The 21,556-nt window shown below is 34.6% G+C and overlaps 1 non-coding gene across 1 annotated transcript; it reads left to right on the top strand.

Annotated features, from left to right (window-relative positions):
* The first annotated feature begins 14,862 nt into the window (after window positions 1-14,862).
* LOC133787315 (small nucleolar RNA R71) lies at window positions 14,863-14,969 on the top strand. Its single transcript, XR_009872343.1, has one exon. It is a non-coding gene; the product is annotated as a small nucleolar RNA R71 (small nucleolar RNA).
* Window positions 14,970-21,556: the final 6,587 nt, after the last annotated feature.

Below are 21,556 nucleotides of genomic sequence, written 5' to 3'. Positions count from 1 at the left end.
GGTCTGACGCTAAACATTCCAAACGGCCTAAGGGCTGTTTAAGCGCAAATCTCGCTTCCTGGTTAGTTCAACCACATCGGTTGGTGCCTAGAACGCTATCCCCACTCTTGACTGATAAGTCGAGTCTTTTAATCTTCAATTAATATGTCGAGTATTTTAACCTTCGACTGATAAGTCGGGTCTTTTTAACCTTCGACTGATAAGTCGAGTCTTTTAACTTTCGACTGATAATTTGAGTCCTTTTAAGTAGCTAAGTAGATAACCAGATAAGTAGCTATTATTTAACATAGGTTAACACAACGCAATTAACATGTCCTGATAAAAGTGTTTGATGACCGGGCCAAGCCCTAAACACAGACCGGGTGCAGTTTTCTTACCTTAAGTCCTGATAAAAGTGTTTAACAACCCCCAAGCACAATGCTTTCCTTTCGAGCCTAACAGTTACCCTAGTCACAACCATAGCTATGAATAACTATCAGAAAATGAACTAATAAAGGCTTCCAGACAAAGTCCTAGCCTATAGATTCCAAGAACTTTACTTAGCTAGTTAGATAGTAGTAGTAGTTGTAGTATGTTTATTAATGTGGATTTTGGTTTAAGTTGGGACTTAGTTGAACACTCGTAGCAACACTTATAGATTTTATAATTTTAACCTATAGTTTAAGAATATTAATTATAACATAAGGTATGATTAATATAACTGATTATGAAGATGATAATTATTATACTATAAGGTTTAGATAGGCCCAATAAGAGAATGACACTTGTCGTGTGCATGTTTTTTAAGAAATTAAGTATTTTTGAGGAATAGTTTATTAAGAGTAATATTTGAAAATCCCAGAGTCTGCCAGCAGCTTTGAAATCGTTATAGGACTCAGTCAAAACTATTTACTCAATTCAAATTAGGCTGAAAAACTGCAATTACGTGTATAATATTTCAGCGTATGCTGATACATCGTAGCTCTAGGGGGCGATATATCGCCACTTGGAGAATACCAAAAACACGTAACTTTGTACAAACACTTCGACGAGCCTCGAGAACATAATCTTAGGCGATATATCGGCTCTAGGGCATTATTTTTGAATGGTTTTGAAACCGAGCTCATTTTATTCCATAACCTCTTGATAAGCTCAAAATATTTTTGACCGAGTCTTAAGCCTCTATTGAAAGATTATTCAAATATTTGTCAATTAAAAAGTCATTATTTTTATTCAAGCTAAAAGAAGATCTTTTCATTCTTGAACTCTCTAAATAGGGCCTAGTACCCAGCCATTTATTTCATTCTTCAAGCTGAGTTCAGAGCCTTCAAGCTGCTAGATTTACTTTTGAGTGTTAAACACTTGTGTTGGGGTTATAAGATTTATCATTTTAAGATTATTAAACACTTGGGAAGTAAGGGTCATAGTGTGTATTTCGATTTCGAGGTGTAGTACGGTCATAGTGCAGTCAAAGGTATTCATATTCCTAGTTCATTTATGTATATTTCATTAGTTTTTTTTATAGTTTTTCTCTACTCAAATCCTGAATCAGTATTTTCCATTCTTGGTTAGGAATCTAATTTCTTTGAACTTGAGGTTTCATTTCGGTAAGCTCTTCTTCTCGGTGGTTTAGTTCATTCCTTTTCATCTCTTTTTTTTTAGAATACTCACCTTTCTATTAATGGTTTTTAGGAGTGTTCCAAAATCCCGTCCTTGTTCTCACATCCCAGTATTTGGTAAGGAAAATAGGATAGTTATTATATGCTTATATGATTATGCTATAGTATGTTTTATATATGTTATGATATATGTATGTTTTGGGGCTTATAGTTGCTTAAATAGCAAACCCCAACACTTTTATGTTATTGGGGGTTATAGTTGCTTAGCTAGCAAACCTCATTGTAGTATGAGGTTTATAGTTGCTTAGTTAGCAAACCCTAATAATTACCATGTACATGGGTTAGAATTATGATATATGTTTATAGTGAATGTTTATATGTTTATAGTTTATGTTTATGTTTATGTTGCATGCTTTTAGTAGATTTTCCTTGCTGGGCATTAGGCTCATTCCTTTGTTTTATATATGCAGGAAAATAGTTATGGCGGCGGTAAGATTCTTGGCAGCTTGGGATTGTGTATTGAGGGAGAATGGATTCGGTGGACTGCGTGAACGATTCGAGGATGAAGTTGCTTTTAGTCATTTTATGATGTTTCTATGTATTGTTCGCACTTTGTTTTGTAATGAATTTTAAGATTTAAGTTATGTTTTATTTTCAAACAATGGGATTCCATATCCTAACTGAATCTTTATGTATTTCAACCTTTGCCTTACAGTTTTTCTTATAAAGTTATGAATGTTTCACATGTATGTTTCCTTAAGATTAGTATCTATGTATAGTAGTTATTAATGGTCCAAAGTCTAGAATTAGTTGGGTCATTTAATAGCCTCTGGGACCTTGCATTATACTAACCCTAGTACAAGAATCATTCCCGAGACCATAGGTTCGGGTTCATTGCTCCCAAAACCCATTTTTCTCATTTCCCCTATTTGAGCCATGGCGCCCCCCCCCCCCCCCCCCCTAAAAGAGTCGTGGCGCAACAAGTCAGAGAGCCTCAAATCCAAAACCACAGGGCACGTTCCGTGGCGCAACATGCCTAGTGCCACGGCGCCAAGGTGGTTCAAGGCACCTGCTTGTCCTTCTGAGTTAATAAGAGACGTGATGCGACATGGCGAACTTAGAAAACTAGCGATTTTTAGAATTACCAATACTCCAAAAACCATCCAAAACATAGCTTTCACTTGTTTCGACCATAATAATGGTCCCAGTAGCTTGAAAACACAATAAGAAAACTCTAAAACTCAAGTGAACATCCAAAATTAGATAAACTTCAAAGCTCTAAAAAAATAATTAAACCAAAACTCATTGAACTGAATTACCTCCACTAAGAACGTTTTTTCTTGATGATTAGTAGGCTCAAAAGCTTCCCAATCCTGTTTAGAAACACTTCAAATCCCTAGTTAGCTTGCTTCCAAGCTTTAAGATCAAATTCCCTTCCAAGCTTAGAGAGAGAGAGAATGTAAACATGAAAGAGAGAGAGAGAGAGAGAGAGAGAGAGAGATTGTTTTTGTGTTTTCCTCTATTTTTCCCCTACTTCCTGAGCTAATAACCTCAACTGCATACTAGACTAAGGGTCCAAAAGATCATAATGCCCCTAAGGACAAATCTATCTTCCAAGGCCCACTAAGGGCAAACCCATCATTTTGCACTCCCGTCTCTCACTACACTTAAAATTCCCAGTTAATTTCGCTAAACCCAGAATGTAAGACCGTTATACTGTGTGTTTTAAAATACTGCAAGACTTGTTAATCAATTCGTTTGAACATTAATGTGATCCTAAAGTCAACTATCAGGTTAGGGTTAAAAGATTTTGATCATTAACGGTTAATTTTCATTGAAATGGATGTTTAGTGAATGGGATCCCAAAAATAGGGTTTAATAGACAAATGTAATGTAATGCCCCAAATTTCATAATAAGGTTTAGCACCTTGATTAGGAGGTCGGGAAGGCCATAATTGATTTATTATCCTATTTAATGATTATAGGCATGTTTATGTGAATTATATTATTATATGATGGTAAATGCATGCATATGGGTTCACATTTTAATTATAAGGGCATTTTGGTAATTTAGCCCGTTAAGGGTGTGATTGTGTATTTTCATGCATGTGGGTGAATTATAAATAATACCGCATTATATGTGGATTGGTTCGAGCCATTCGGCATGAGACGATCATGGAATGCAAGTTATCGGTCTAGTCATAACGGGGTTAGTTTCGAGGCTCGGGGTGAGTCTCGGGGTGATTTTAATGATTAGAACGTTGCTGGGAATTAAAGGGTAATACGATATGAATTATTGGTATTTGAGGATATTGAGAATAGTGGGAATTGGAGGGTGTTAATTATAATTAACGAGATAGGCGGAAAAGGGCGGTTTTGCCGTTGAGGGATGTTAAGGTAAGAATATAAGCTTAGGGGCATTTAGGTCTTTTCACCCTAAGGATATATATATCAATCCTTAATGCTGTAGAATGATAGAGAAAAAAAGAGCATCATCATCATCATCCTCATCTCTCTCCCTCACCCGTAGACTATTTTTCCTCATTCATCCTTTGGTATTTTTGAAGCCAATAACTTGAAGAAACAAGCTAGGAGATCAAAGGTGGGAGCTTAGAAACTTAGTTCATCCATTGAAAGGGATCTAAATCAAGCTTGATGTAAGATTACATCCATGAACTTAAGCTTTACCCTGTTTTTCTTATGGCTTTCAGTCAAAGGAATTTGAGGTGTTAGTTGTGAGAATTCGTAGAAGTTTTTGAGTTTCATTGCTTGGGTTTTAATGAGGGTGTGTTGTAGATGAAGTTTATGGGTTGAATTGGATGTTTGGTGATGTTAGGGATTGATTTGGAGGATTGGTTTCAGGGGGAAATCATAAGGAGGGAAACCAGAAAAGTTTCTGGTCTGCTCATGGCGCCCTAGCGTTAGGCAGGGCAGGAACTGGGCTTCTTTGACTTTGGGGCAGCGCCCCAGCGCTAGTGCATCTTGCAGTAAGCCTATTTTAGGGCTCAGGATGAATTTTAAGGCTCGTGGGTTAGTTCCTTTACCCCGTTTGGGTGAATTGAGAGTCCCGAGAGAGCGGGATGGATACCGAGAGTGAGGTTTTGAATTATAAACATTTTTATGATTTATTTTATTGATGGGATTCCATATTTGGTTATGAGTAGGTGATCGCTAAAGAATCAAAGGATTGATCATTCTCAAGGGTCGTTCTTTTCCTAATTCTTGCTCGAACCCGAGGTAAGAAAACTTCACCCCATATGTGAGATGCTTGGTTATTTTTGATGCATGTTGGATGTTTAAATGTGAATATTGATAGCATATTGAATGCTTAGCAATCTTGCTCACTTGTATATGGTTATTATTGAGGCATGTTGGATGTTTAAGTGTGATGCATGTGATGCACGAGAAACACGTGATTAGGGCATGCCATGAATATTGAATATGAGAATGTTCAGAGCTTGAGTCTCTGTGTTTATGCATGATTCCAATTATGCTAGCAATTGTTAAGTAAGCGTGTTGAATGCCCTATATTTGGATATTTGACATACGATACATGTTTGGTAGCATTGCTTACTTGTGCGTGGCACTGACTCATTAGTCAGAATTGGAAAAGGTGTCAGTATCAACTATGAAGTTGTGACTTATTAGTCAAGTTTGGTAGTGGTACTAGGCACTGGTCACACAGTGCTGACTCATAAGTCAGGAACAGCCTTAGGGTGTTCAACGTTAGCTAATAAAGATTAGATCTAATCGACATCTGCATTAGATGACTCAACAAGAGCATTAATGCCGGACCGACCTCAAGTTTGATGAAAACTAAAAGCACTTGTGTGACTTATCCATCAGTCACTTATCTGTTTAAGCTAGTGATTACCCATCAGTCACTCATCTGTTTAAGCTAGTGACTACCCATCAGTCACTCTTCAGAATAGAGCCATTGGAGGAAAGCCCAGGTAACGGTTTCGTTACACAGCTATGGGCACCGAGCCCCATAGTGACTTGCTTGTCAGTCACTCATTATGGTTTAATAGAACCTCAAAGTGATATTCACTCATCTGTTCAGGGCTATAAGCTCTGTATGATCATTCTGATCATCATTTGCATGGCTTTGGGTACTAAGCCCCGTATTGACTTGCTTGTCGGTCACTCATTATGGTTTACCAGAACCTCAAGTTTTAAATCACTCATCGGATTAGGATTGACTTGATAGTCATACAATCAGGAGGGCAGGATTTCTTATCCTAGATTCCCCAACATTATTTGAATTTACTTGCATGCTTGAATATAGCTACTTTTGCTAGGCATGCCAGATATGGTTTGATATCATGATATGACTGTTCATGAGCATATTGAGTTTTCTTGCTGGGCTTCAGCTCACGGGTGCTATGTGGTGCAGGTAAAGGAAAAAGAAAGTTGGACCATCCTTAAGTTGGAGAGCTTAGGTGACGATGTGTACATATGCAGCTGCTTGACCACCACGGCCGAGGTTTGAAGGAGAGGAACTAGGGTTAAACCCTATTTTGCCGCTTAGATCGGCTGGTTGTAAATATTTTGTTGTAATAATCCTTCAAATTATATTTTTGGGATCCCAATGTATATAGTAAACGTTCTAGTGAAACGTTATATCTTAACCAAATTTTTTAATCCCTAAACCGCTAATTATACTTAATTACACGTTTATGGCCAAATGACTCGATTAGCGAGTTTGGCACTATTTATAATGCACACCGTAACGGTCCCTGGGGTTTAGGGCGTTAAAATTTAGTATCAGAGCCTGTCATGGTTTATGGGTTCCTGAAGACAAGTTGGGCATGTACACTCGTCACTAAAGATAGCTTCACTCAGGGAAAGGTAACTATTTATGTAGTTATGTGCTTAACTGCTTAAATAGAATGTATATGATTTACCTACACATTGTATTAGGGAGCATGAGATTCTGATAGTGCCTGGCTCTTAACTATATGATTATATGCTCTCTGAATATATATATATATATGAATGTGATCATATGATTACCTGCTCCTTGAATATATAAATGTGATATATGCATGCTGGAGTTGGAGGCATGGTAGGTATGTCGGAAGAGCAGGGATTATGATTGATGTATGAATTCCATGGGCATGTTTATAGCACTGCAAGTGGTTTATGATTGTGGTGTGGTAAGATTGGTCCCGTGGGGAAAACTCTTAATATGCTCAACATGATTAATGGGTCAAGTTATTGACTGCAGATTCAATCAGCAGGATTATATCCAAGGCAGATAATAAGGCCTGATGGTGGTTATACAGAGGCTCGGAGTTACAACCAGGGTTTTAGTTCTTCATCCGCTCCTATGAATTTTTAGCAGATGTTCACAGATTTGTAATCAAGATTGTAGAGGCAGGAGGAAGAGATCAGGTGTCTGAAGCAACAGTGGAACCTGTCAAGAAACACTTCTTCCTTGGTTATGCCAGGAGTGGCATCAGCTTTGGCTCAGCCTAGGGTTAAAAGCAGGTGGGAATTTCTCTGTGGTAGATTCCAGGAGTATTACCCTCCAATCTTCGAGGGAGGCCTAGATCCATTTAGAGCTAAGCAATGGATGGGCATGATCAGTTCCATTCTTGACAATATGGGGCTGGTAGGTCACGATAGGGTGGCTTGTGCGACATTTGTACTGCGCGATGATGCCCAGACGTGGTGGGAAGTAGTATCCCAAGCATGAGATACAGTTGTGATGGATTGGAAAGAATTTAGACAGATGTTCAATGAGAAGTGATGGACCCAAAACGGGTATGTTTAAAAATTTATATATCGCAAGCGCACGAATCGTCCATATAGAATAGTGATCGTGTAAGCAAGGATGTCGAACCCAAGGGAGTTGTCTAAAATCGAAAATGAAACTATTTTAAATCAAAAATAATAAATTCTAACCTAGCTCAAAGATTGATGAGTTTTAATATTATGAACATAAAATAAAAGATTGAAAAATAAAGCTATTTAAGATAATGAAAATAAACCAATAATGATTTGACAATAAGTGTTAAAAGAAAAGATTATTAAGATACTAGAATCCACAAAATGTAAGTTTAATAATATTTATTAGTATATTGATTCCCAAGTTTTAGTGATAGTTAAAATAATTTAAACTATCATTTTCCAAAAAAGATTTATAATTTTAAGCACAAATTTCTTATAAAAAGATAGGATTTTTCTTCACTTTTCAAAATTATAATTTCAAAGCATTTAGTGTAAATCAATCTAATGAAATAACAAATAAATCAATGAACATTATTTATAAGGCAAAACATAATATTTTTGTTCTAAGCATGGATGTGTACAATTTAATGACACATCTTACACAAAGAATATTATGTTTATGCACTAATGAAGAACAAAGTGTAAATATGTTCTAACAATCTAAAATACAAGATATTTAAGATGAAAGAAATATATGAAGAAGAAAAATCCATAGACTTTGATGCATTACAAGGGAAATCAACATACAACATAAATATTACCTAGTTACAAGTTGCTTCATCATGATCTTAATAATCTTATGAAAAAGATTAGAAGCACATAACTAGAGTAGAAATTACAAAATAAATGACATACATACTTGCAAAATGCTCTTGAAAAACCCAAATGGAAGAGAGAATGGTAGAGAGAAAATGGGAGAAAAAGATGGTAACCAAAACATTAAGCACCCCAAAATGGTCTTCAAAACCCTTATTTATAGCCAAAATGAGATTATTAAAATAATCAATTTAAATTAAGTAAATTGATTAAATTAATAATAATATGGTAAATAGGGGTAAATTGTAGGAGTGATGATGATTTTGGGGTAAAAAGTGTGTAGAAAATGAGTAAAAAGATGGCAATTTTGTCATAGGGGACAAAATGCAATTTTATGGGCTCAAGAGGCTGTACGGCAGAGAGGCGGCTGGGAGGCTTTGGACTGCTATTGGGCCTGAGGGAGCAATGCTAAGTTGAGGAATAAGAGAGCCCAGGCGTACGGCTGGGAGTGGAAGGCCCACGTTTGGGCTATGCTGACTTTGGTTGATTTGTGGCAGGGAAGTGCTTTGTGCACTGCGCATGTGAAGGCTGAGGAGAAGACTCAAGTGCTGGCGTGGACAGGTGGCAAATGGAGGCTATTTGATTGCTTCAGGTTGATGCTGGGAATGAATTGGTGTTCAGGTTGATGCTGGGAAAGGCAGCTTGGAAGAGCTTGCTGCTGGGCTTCATGGCATTGGGCCTTGGGCCTGCTTTTGGTATTTCAAAAATACCAACTTTCTTTACTTTTAAAGCTTTATAATTTTTATTTTCAAAGCCCAAAAATACAATAAATTCCCTACAAAATAAACATAAAATAAATCATAATAAAATATTTTCAACTATAAAATAAATCAAATTAATTTTTTGAAAATATTAATTATAACTTAATTTATATTAACATTTAGTTTCAATAAAACACACACTTTCTTACTTTTAACTAAACACAATAATTTAAATAATTAAACTACAACAAAATAACTATAAAAACACACAAAAATATATAAAATCAAAATAAGACTAATAAATTCAAAATTACTTAAAAACTTAATAAATCAATTAAAAACTCAAGAATTAAGCAACAATTAGCACATAAAAAGTGGTAAAATAACTCTATTTTGTAGAGTTATCACACCCCCAAACTTAATAATTTGCTAGTCCTCGAGCAAAAGGAAAATTTAAAAACACACATTATATATATATTTTTATTGGTGATATAAAAATGATTTTCTCAAAAATTGCACAATGAAAATAAATCTAAAAAATTATTATGAATAAAAGTTAAGCTTATGTAATTAATTAAATTGTCAATTTTGCTTTTAGAAAAAAAAATGCTTTCATTTAAGATTATTTTCCACTTAAACTTATATGAAATAAGAATGTTTTTGTTATGAAAAATGTAATTTTTTGTTACAAGCAAAATTAACCCTATAATTAAAAAGCAAAGCTTAAAAATTATTCATATTTTTAAGAGAATTAGATTCAAACTCAATCATGATTTTTATCATTGAAAATGAAAAATATCACCAATTTTTTTTTAAATATATATATATTTTTGAATTTTTATGAAAATGAACAAATAAAATAAAAAAAAAATAACAAAATAACAACTTTGAATTTTTATGAAAATGAACAAATAAAATAAAATAAAAAATTAACAAAATAACAACATATAAATAATTTTTTTTTTTTTCAAACAAACATGACTAACATAAATAAAACACAAAACATTAAAAATAATACAAAGCAAACATAAATAACATAAATAAAACACAAAACAAACACAATAAAACTTGATACCCCCAAACTTAATTTAAGCATTGTCCTCAATGTGTCAAAATAGAAATATAAATTAAATTGAGAAGAGTGTAAAGTTTAGAATGGTCGTACCTCGATATTGTGCATTGCGAAGAGAGAACAAGATACAACGAACAAAAATTAAATCACACATAAAACAATAATACAAATAAAACACAAGTTATCAAGATCACACAGGAATCAAAGAACATGGTAAACAGGGTCCTCAAGGAGTATCTCATCCACTTCATCAGATTTTAATTCTAAAAATGGTTTTAATTTTTGTCCATTAACTTTAAATATATCACCATTTTTAGGATTTTCAATTTCAATAGCTCCATGTGGAAAAACAATACGAACAATGTAAGGACCGGACCACCTAGAGCGTAACTTTCCCGGGAATAAATGCAAACGAGAGTTGTATAAAAGGACTTTGCTGACCTGGATAAAAATCTTTTCTCAAAATGTTTTTATCATGGTAAAATTTCATGCGATCCTTATACTTTTTTGAATGGTCATATGCATCATTCCTAATTTCGTCTAGTTCATTTAGTTGAAGTTTTCGTTTCTCACCTGCTTTGTCTAAAGAAAAGTTTAACTGCTTAATTGCCCAAAATGCTCTATGTTCTAACTCAACAGGTAAGTGGCACGCCTTCCCATACACAAGTCTGTAGGGTGACATGCCAATGGGTGTTTTGTACGCGGTACGATACGCCCATAATGCATCAGTGAGTCTTAAGGACCAATCTTTCCTAGTTGGATTCACAGTTTTTTCTAAAATGTGCTTAACTTCCCTATTAGACACTTCAACTTGACCACTAGTTTGTGGGTGATATGGTGTTGAGACTTTATGCGTAATGCCATATTGTTTCATCAAATGTTCAAATGGCCTATTACAAAAGTGTGTCAGTTATCACTAATTATAGCACGTGGTGAACCAAAACGGGAAAATATATTTTCTTTTAAAAACCGAAGCACAACTTTGTGGTCATTAGTGTGGCATGCAATAGCTTCAACCCATTTAGACACATAATCAACTCCAACAAGTATATAAAGATTACCAAAAGAGTTAGGAAATGGTCCCATAAAATCAATGCCCCAAACATCAAATATGTCAATAATAAGAATAGGATTTAAAGGCATCATATTTCTTTTAGTTAAACTTCCTAAATTTTGGCAACGTTCACAAGCTTTACAATAAACATATGTATCATGAAAGATAGTAGGCCAATAAAAACCACATTGTAAAACTTTAGCAGCTGTTTTCTTACCACTAAAATGTCCTCCACGTGCTTGATCATGACAAAAAGATATGATTTTAGATTGATCACAGTTTGGAATGCATCTTCTAATTATTTGATCAGGGCAGTATTTAAACAAGTAAGGATCATCCCAAATAAAGTTTTTCACCTCAGAATAAAATTTAGATTTATCATGCTTAGACCAATGAGATGGTATTTCTTTAGTGACCAAATAATTAACAATATCAGCATACCAAGGCAATGAAGAAATATACATCAATTGTTCATCAGGAAAAGTTTCAGTGATAGGAGTGGGATCATGTATAGTTTCAACAACTAGTCTAGATAAATGATCAGCAACAACATTTTCAGATCCTTTTTTATCACGTATTTCTAAGTCGAATTCTTGTAAAAGCAGGATCCAACGGATCAAACGAGACTTAGCATCTTTTTTTGATAAGAGATATTTTAATGCAGCATGATCAGAGTAGACAATAATTTTAGACCCTAACAGATAAGATCTAAATTTCTCTAATGCAAAGACAACAGCAAGCAATTCTTTTTCGGTTGTGGAGTAATTTAATTGAGCATCATTTAAAGTTTTGCTAGCATAGTATATTACATGAGGTATTTTTTCAAGTCTTTGTCCTAAGACAACACCTATAGCATAATCAGAAGCATCACACATTATTTCAAAAGGTATTTTCCAATCAGGAGGTCGAATAATGGGTGCAGTAGTCAACAAATTTTTTAATTTTTCAAAGGCAACATGGCAATTATTATCAAAGACAAAAGCATTTTCTTTTCCAAGTAAATGGCATAAAGGCCGAGAAATTTTGCTAAAGTCTTTTATTAATCTTCTATAAAAACAGGCATGGCCTAAGAATGATCTAATTTCTTTCACAGTTTTAGGTGGGGGAAGTTTTGAAATAAGATCAACTTTAGCTTTATCAACTTCTATTCCATCAGATGAGATTACATGACCTAAAAAAATTCCTTTTTTAACCATAAAATGACATTTTTCCCAGTTAAGCACAAGGTTTTTCTCTTTGCAACAAATTAAAATAAGTGAAAGATGATGCAGACATTCATCAAAGGAAGAACCAAACACAGAAAAATCATCCATAAATACTTCAAGAAATCTTTCAACCATGTCAGAAAAAATCGAAATCATACACCTTTGAAAAGTCGCAGGTGCATTACATAATCCAAAAGGCATGCGACGATAGGCAAAAGTCCCAAAAGGGCATGTAAATGTAATCTTTTCTTGATCTTCTGGGGCAATGGGGATTTGGTTATATCCCGAATACCCATCAAGAAAACAATAATATGCATGGCCAGCTAATCGTTCAAGCATTTGATCAATAAAAGGTAATGGAAAATGATCTTTTCTAGTAACATTATTCAACTTTCTATAATCTATGCACACTCTCCACCCCGTTTGTACTCTAGTAGGGATTAATTCATTTTTCTCATTTTCAACAACTGTGATCCCAGACTTCTTAGGCACAACTTGAACTGGACTAACCCATTGACTATCAGAAATAGGGTAAATGATACCTACATCTAACAATTTTATGACCTTTTCTCTAACTACGTCTTTCATATTTGGATTTAATCTTCTTTAACATTCCCGAGAGGTTTTAGCATTCTCTTCTAGATGGATTCTATGCATACATATGGATGGGCTAATTCCTTTAATGTCTCCAATGGTCCAACCTATGGCTTCTTTATGTTTTCTAAGGACATCTAACAACTTATTTTCTTGTTCTTTATCTAAAGCAGATGCTATGATAACAGGTAAGTTTTCAGATTCTCCTAGAAAAGCATATTTTAAATTTTCTGGTAAATGTTTAAGGTCTAACTTTGGAGACTCAGAAATTGATTGAACATGATCTAAGGGTGAAAAAGGTTCAACTTTGGTTTCATTTAAGGGTATAGGCTCTAGCAAAGCATTCACATCATCATTAAAGTCATCAACATGCAAGTTCATACCAAAGTATTTTTCACAAAAATCAAATAAGTCATTTCCATCATCTTCACAAATACTATCTATCATGTTAACTTCATGTATTTCCTCACACTCAACAGATTTAGCAACATTAAAAACATTCAATTCAACAGTCATATTTCCAAAAGATAATTTCAAAACACCATTACGACAATTTATGATTGCATTAGATGTAGCTAAGAATGGTCTACCTAAAATGATAGGAATTTGAGCATGCATATTTTCGACAGGTTGAGTATCAAGAACAATGAAGTCAATAGGAAAATAAAATTTATCAACTTTTATCAAAACATCCTCTATAATGCCTCTAGGAATTTTTACAGAACGATCGGCTAATTGAAGAGTTATAGAGGTAGGTTTTAGCTCACCAAGCCCAAGTTGCTTATAAACAGAATAAGGCAATAAATTTACACTAGCACCCAAATCAAGTAAAGCTTTGTTAATAAAATGATCACCAATAATGCATGAAATTGTGGGACACCCAGGATCTTTATATTTAACAAGACTCTTATATTGAATAATGGAACTAGCTTGTTCAGTTAAAAACGCCTTTTTAGGAACATTAGTGTTTCTTTTAACAGTACAAAGATCCTTTAAAAATTTAGAGTAGGCAGGAATTTGTTTAATGGCATCTAAGAAAGGGATATTGATACTAACTTGTTTAAAAACTTCTAAGATGTCATTATATTGGCTGCCCTTTTTAATTGGAAGTAATCTTTGTGGGAATGGGGCTTTTGGAATGAAAGGATGGATTGGAATTTCTTTGTTTGATGAGTCATTGAGATTAGAACTAGAAGGCTGACTCTTTTCTATTTCTTTTTCGTTTTCAACCTCGGGTATGTAATCGGGTTTGACAATTTTCTTTCCAGACCTAAGAGTTGAAATTGATTTGACTTCTCCATTATGACTAGACTTTCCTATCTCATATTGACCTTTTGGATTAGGGATAGGTTGACTAGGGAATGTTCCTTTTTCTCTATCAGCTAAAGCAGTGGCGAGTTGTCCTACTTGTGTCTCGAGTTTGGCAATAGATTGAGATTGATTTTGTAGGATTTGTTGGGTGGATTGCATAAATTGTTGTAAAGTATCTTCTAAGGAAGGTTTTCTTTGTTGCGGATATGATTGATTTTGTGGGGCATGAGCTTGGTTTTGTGTGTTGTATTGGTGCCCTTGATTCATTTGGGGTTGGTTTTGTCTCCATGAAAAGTTCGGATGATTTCTCCAATTTGGATTGTAGGTGGACGAAAATGGGCTATCATTTGGTTTCCCATAAGAATGAAGAGCATTGGCCTCCTCAGAAAAGGCTTCTTGGTAGGAAGGACATGATTGGGCATTATGGCAAGGACTAGAACATATAGAACAAACATCTTTTCTTGGTTGTATTGGAGAGTTTATAGTTTGGCTTATGGCTAAAGCTTCTACTTTTCTTGCTAATTTGTCTAAGGATGTTCTTAAGTCTAATTCTTCTTTTACTTCATACCTTCCTCCTCTTTTTGGTGAATTAGTTGACCTAGACCTAGGATCAAAATAATTCCATTGTTGTGAATTGACAGATAAATCTTCAAGGGCGTCCCACGCCTCTTGTCCTTGAAATTTTAAAAAATTTCCAGTATGCATAGATTGAATCATTTGACGATTAGAGGGAGTTAAACCATCATAAAAATATTTTACAAGTCTCCATTTTTCAAAACCATGATGAGGACATTTTAATAATAAATCTTTAAATCTTTCCCAACATTCATAAAACTCTTCATTATCTTTTTGAAAAAACTCGGAGATTTCTCTCCTTAGATTATCAGTTTTAGACATAGGAAAAAATTTCAGTAAGAATTTATTATAAAGTTGATCCCATGTAGTTATAGATCCCGTGGGAAGGGAATTTAACCAAGCTTTTGATTTGTCTTTTAATGAAAAAGGAAACAATCTTAGTTTGACCGACTCATCAGAAAAATTTTGAAATTTAAATGTTGAGCAAATTTCTAAGAAATCTTTGACATGCATGTAAGGATCCTCTCTATCTAACCCATAAAAAGATGGCAACAATTGAATGATTGCTGGTTTAAGCTCAAAATGAGTAGCAGAAGTTGTAGGTAAAACAATGCATGAAGGAGCATTAGATGAAATAGGTGCAAAATATTCAAGCAAAGTTTTTTCAGGCACAACATTTTCATCAACAATATTAGCAATAGGTTCCATGATGCTTAGATTTTTACTAACACTTTCAATTTCAAATAAAGATAAACGTCTTTTTACTAATCGTTTTTTAGAGTTACGTTCCCAATGATGCATACAAATTTCACAAACAAGGCAACAAGGATAATCTCAAACAAACAATTTTCTGATGTGGAAGATCAGTTAAAACCGCAACCACAGAGCATACTTAGAATTTTTAGAGATTTCACAACAATATAATTCTTATGGTTTACTTGTCCCCAGGCCTATTTGATTCCACTTACTCGCACACTACTAACAACTCCCCGAGGTTAATTAGTAGAGGCAGATTGGGAATTTTGTTCAAATTTCCTTTAAGCAAAAATTGCTTATGGTGAAAGGACAAGATTTAGGTTTCTCTTTTTTTTTTTCAAGTATTTTTCACAATATTATACTAAAATATTATAGAAGACAAAGAAAAATAAGGCAAAAATTAAAAAAAGACTAAAATTTAAGCAAGAGTGGGGAGGCATAGCATGCCATCAACCATGACAAAATTAAGGTAAAAACTAGGAGGCACAAGTGCCATCAACTCAAACATAAGATAGAGGACTAGGAGGTAAAAATTGCCATCAACTAGCTAGGAGGCAAAATTGCCATCAACTAGTAATTTGCGGAAATTAAATAAAATAAAAATTACAACAATATAAATAAAGAAAATTACAACAAAGGTTAGGAGGCACAAGTGCCGTCAACTAACAAAGAAATAAAATAAATAAAATTACAACAAAATTATAAAAAAAACTAGGAGGCACAAGTGCCGTCACTAAAAAAAAACAATAAATATAAATATATAAGTATATATATATTTTTTTATGGGTGGTTGAACCGTCCCAAATTTTCTTTTTATCTTTTTTTTTTTTTTTTAGATATAAAATAAAAGATTGAAAAATAAAGCTATTTAAGATAATGAAAATAAACCAATAATGATTTGACAATAAGTGTTAAAAGAAAAGATTATTAAGATACTAGAATCCACAAAATGTAAGTTTAATAATATTTATTAGTATATTGATTCCCAAGTTTTAGTGATAGTTAAAATAATTTAAACTATCATTTTCCAAAAAAGATTTATAATTTTAAGCACAAATTTCTTATAAAAAGATAGGATTTTTCTTCACTTTTCAAAATTATAATTTCAAAGCATTTAGTGTAAATCAATCTAATGAAATAACAAATAAATCAATGAACATTATTTATAAGGCAAAACATAATATTTTTGTTCTAAGCATGGATGTGTACAATTTAATGACACATCTTACACAAAGAATATTATGTTTATGCACTAATGAAGAACAAAGTGTAAATATGTTCTAACAATCTAAAATACAAGATATTTAAGATAAAAGAAATATATGAAGAAGAAAAATCCATAGACTTTGTTGCATTACAAGGGAAATCAACATACAACATAAATATTACCTAGTTACAAGTTGCTTCATCATGATCTTAATAATCTTATGAAAAAGATTAGAAGCACATAACTAGAGTAGAAATTACAAAATAAATGACATACATACTTGCAAAATGCTCTTGAAAAACCCAAATGGAAGAGAGAATGGTAGAGAGAAAATGGGAGAAAAAGATGGTAACCAAAACATTAAGCACCCCAAAATGGTCTTCAAAACCCTTATTTATAGCCAAAATGAGATTATTAAAATAATCAATTTAAATTAAGTAAATTGATTAAATTAATAATAATATGGTAAATAGGGGTAAATTGTAGGAGTGATGATGATTTTGGGGTAAAAAGTGTGTAGAAAATGAGTAAAAAGATGGCAATTTTGTCATAGGGGACAAAATGCAATTTTATGGGCTCAAGAGGCTGTACGGCAGAGAGGCGGCTGGGAGGCTTTGGACTGCTATTGGGCCTGAGGGAGCAATGCTAAGTTGAGGAATAAGAGAGCCCAGGCGTACGGCTGGGAGTGGAAGGCCCACGTTTGGGCTATGCTGACTTTGGTTGATTTGTGGCAGGGAAGTGCTTTGTGCACTGCGCATGTGAAGGCTGAGGAGAAGACTCAAGTGCTGGCGTGGACAGGTGGCAAATGGAGGCTATTTGATTGCTTCAGGTTGATGCTGGGAATGAATTGGTGTTCAGGTTGATGCTGGGAAAGGCAGCTTGGAAGAGCTTGCTGCTGGGCTTCATGGCATTGGGCCTGCTTTTAGTATTTCAAAAATACCAACTTTCTTTAATTTTAAAGCTTTATAATTTTTATTTTCAAAGCCCAAAAATACAATAAATTCCCTACAAAATAAACATAAAATAAATCATAATAAAATATTTTCAACTATAAAATAAATCAAATTAATTTTTTGAAAATATTAATTATAACTTAATTTATATTAACATTTAGTTTCAATAAAACACACACTTTCTTACTTTTAACTAAACACAATAATTTAAATAATTAAACTACAACAAAATAACTATAAAAATACACAAAAATATATAAAATCAAAATAAGACTAATAAATTCAAAATTACTTAAAAACTTAATAAATCAATTAAAAACTCAAGAATTAAGCAACAATTAGCACATAAAAAGTGGTAAAATAACTCTATTTTGTAGAGTTATCAAGAAGTATTATTGTGATGTAGCCAACACTGCTATGATGAATGAGTTTACCAATATCCTTCAGGGAAATGCATGAGTAATCGAGTATGTGAATAGATTTGATGGGTTGGCCAAGTTTGATTTTGACATGGTACCCACAGATGTAGCTCGGAAGGAAAGGTTTATTCAAGGGTTGAATCCCAGAATTGCTCGGGGCATTAGAGTTTCCCCAGTGCATCAAATCTCAACCTATGCTCAGGTGGTAGAGAAGGCTCTTGCTGTTGAGAGCGTAAGAAATGAGAAGAAGAGTGCCAGAGAGCACGGAGCTCAGATAGTGGTACCTCCATTTACTGGAGCAAGTAAGAAGAAAAGCTGGAAGACTTATCCAATATGCACTCGGTGCAAGAGGCGTCATCTTTCTTATGCAAAATGTTTGGACATCGTAAGAAGGATTGCCCAATGCTAAGGAAGGATAAGAAAAAGGGGATGGACAGCTCGACTCCAGCTCGAGTGTTTATTCCAAGGCAGTCAAAGATTGAGACTGAGACTAGTTCCTCAGGGGTGGCAGGTCAGTTTTCTAGTTCTGAATCTTGAGTTATGATGATTGGTTTTGATGCCATGATATTCCTTTGTTTGTTGCATATAGAGGGGTATAAAGATGATAGGTAGATCACATGGTTATGTTGTGATGGGAAAGTGATATAGTATTGGTGATTCAAGAGATGAGTTGGATTGTGGTAAAAAGGACTCATCAGTTGATATGATAAGGTTGGTTATGATTAATTTTTGAGATGATCCTGGATATGGATGGGTTAAGTAAGTGTGGGGAAATTTTAAATGGCAAGGAAAGTATAGTAACTATTGAGCTTGAGAGCGGAAAGCCTTGTGGCAGTTGGCACTGTGCATAGATTTGGTGTGTTGATGACATCTGTATTAAGAGCTAGAGTTTTATTGCAGAATGATGCATAGAACTTTTAGCTAGTGTGGTGGATACCACTTAGATTGTGCCAGCGGGATCAGGTCAGATTGGAGTAGTCTGTGAGTTTCTGGATGTGCTTCCAGGGGCTTTGCCAGGGTTTCCTTTATGTGAAGAGATAGAATGGTGATTGAATTAGTGTCAGGAATGGAGTCTGATTTAGGGCACTATTTTGAATGGGTCAAGGAACGCCTTAGGTGCAGGAGTTTCCTTAGGTAGTAAGGATATTACATGTGCCTTGGGAAAGAGTTTTGAGACTTCTTGCAGATCAGAATCAATTAGTAGGTGGTTATGACACCTCAATGACAGGAGAAGTGATTGCTTATGCAACATGTTGGTTAAAGGATCTGACTAGAACTGGAGTAGAGTTTCTGGTGGGCCAGGTGGCCAGTTTTATGTTTGAGAATATCATTTCGAAAAGAATCAAAAGGAAAGATGACTAAGTGAACCACAGATAAGTAAGATTGAGTGGAATGTCTTAGCTGGGTTAACTAAGGGTTTTGCAGTGTCAGGTATAGGTTTATTGTGATATAAGGATCAGACTTAGAATTCGATGGACACTGAGATTGATTGGGAGATTCTGAATGAATCTCATGCTACTCTCTTATTTTCTTCATTCAGGCATCATGGAAATGTAACAGGATATGAAAGTTTTATAGTGATGGCCTGAGATGGAGAGGGACATAATGGTATAAATGGTAGCATTTTTAACCTGTTAGCAGGTCAAGACAGGTATCAGGAATCAGTGGGGCCATTGTAGCCTTTGAGTATTTTGTAATGGGAATAAGAAAGCATCTCGATGGGTTTTGCGGTGGGGCTGCCCAGGCTAGTGGGTCAGTATGAATGAGTTTGGGGTCATTATGGACCAGTAGTCCAAGTGAGTTAAATTTTATCAGTAAGGATAAGTAACAAAGCTGATCAATGTTCAGATCTCTATGTGAGAGAGATAGTGCACCTTCATGAAATTCAAAGGTTTATCTCATCAGATGAATACTCTATTGTTACTTCCAGGTTTTGGAAGGGTTAAGAAAGGCGATAAGTATATAGACAGAATTCTGTACAGTTTATTATTCTCAGACTGATGGTAAGTTAGAGAGAGAAAGAAATAGAGTTATCCAGTGTTGGAAAGATACCTGATGAGATGAGGTATGCTGAGAATTCTTAGCACCGATTCTTTGGAATTAGATGGGTGAGATGTTATATCTGGATCATGAGATGGTTTAGGGGACCATTGAGATTATTAGAGGTTGGAGCTCAGATGCTCACTTATCAGAGTAAATGGAAAAGTGTTACTGAATTGAAAAGCAGGCACATGGAATTTCAAGTAGGAGATTGTATCTTCCTTCAAGTATCACCATGGAAAAAGGGTGAGGAGTTAAGGGCAAGCTGAACCCTAGATTATCTATGCAGTTGAGTCCTGGATAGGATTAGTCAGGTTGACTTTGGATCGACCTTGTGTTTGGGTACTATCAGCAGTATATAGTGTATTTTGTGTTTCCACGTTGAGGACATGGGTTGAAAGGAACTCATGAGTTGAGTTATGAGAATCTGGAGATTGTTGCTAAGTTATCCTGTAAGGGATAGTCAATTCAGATATGAGACAGAAAGAATAAGGTTCTGAGGAACAAAGTGTACCTTGAGTCAAGGTAAGGTTACAGAAACAGTGAGGTCGAGGGAACGACCTAGGGAACTGCAATTAGTGGTGCAGAATTCTTACTCCGGACAGTTCAGATAAATTTTGAGGACGAAATTTCTGTTAGGAGGGGATAGTTGTAATGCCCCAAATTTCCTAATAAGGTTTAGGACCTTAATTAAGAGACCTGAAGGGCCATAATTGATTTATTATTATTTAATGATTATATGCATGTTTATGTGAATTATATTATTATATGATGGTAAATGTATGCATATGGGTTCACATTTTAATTATAAAGGCATTTTGGTAATTTGGCCCGTTGAGGTTGTGATTGTGTATTTTCATGTATATGGGAAAATTATAAATAATACCACATTATATGTGGATTGGTTCGAGCCATTCGGCATGAGACGATCATGGAATGCAAGTTATCGGTCTAGTCATAACGGGGTTAGTTTCGAGGCTCGGGGTGAGTCTCAGGGTGATTTTAATGATTAGAACGTTCCTGGGAATTAAAAGGTAACGGGATATGAATTATTGGTATTTGAGGATATTGAGAATAGCGGGAATTGGAGGGTGTTAATTATAATTAACGAGATAGGCGGAAAAGGGCGGTTTTGCCGTTGAGGGATGTTAAGGTAAGAATATAAGCTTAGGGGCATTTAGGTCTTTTCACCCTAAGGATATATATATATCAATCCTTAATGCTGTAGAATGATAGAGAAAAAAAGAGCATCATCATCTTCATCCTCATCTCTCTCCCTCACCCGTAGACTATTTTTCCTCATTCATCCTTTGGTATTTTTGAAGCCAATAACTTGAAGAAACAAGCTAGGAGATCAAAGGTGGGAGCTTAGAAACTTATTTCATCCATTGAAAGGGATCTAAATCAAGCTTGAGGTAAGATTATATCCTTGAACTTAAGCTTTACCCTATTTTTCTTATGGTTTTCAGTCAAAGGAATTTGAGGTGTTAGTTGTGAGAATTCATAGAAGTTTTTGAG

Source organism: Humulus lupulus, chromosome 6 (genome assembly GCF_963169125.1).
Source record: "Humulus lupulus chromosome 6, drHumLupu1.1, whole genome shotgun sequence".
NCBI lineage: Eukaryota > Viridiplantae > Streptophyta > Magnoliopsida > Rosales > Cannabaceae > Humulus > Humulus lupulus.
Note: the sequence above shows the minus strand (reverse complement) of the source record. Positions and strands in the feature narration are given on the sequence as shown.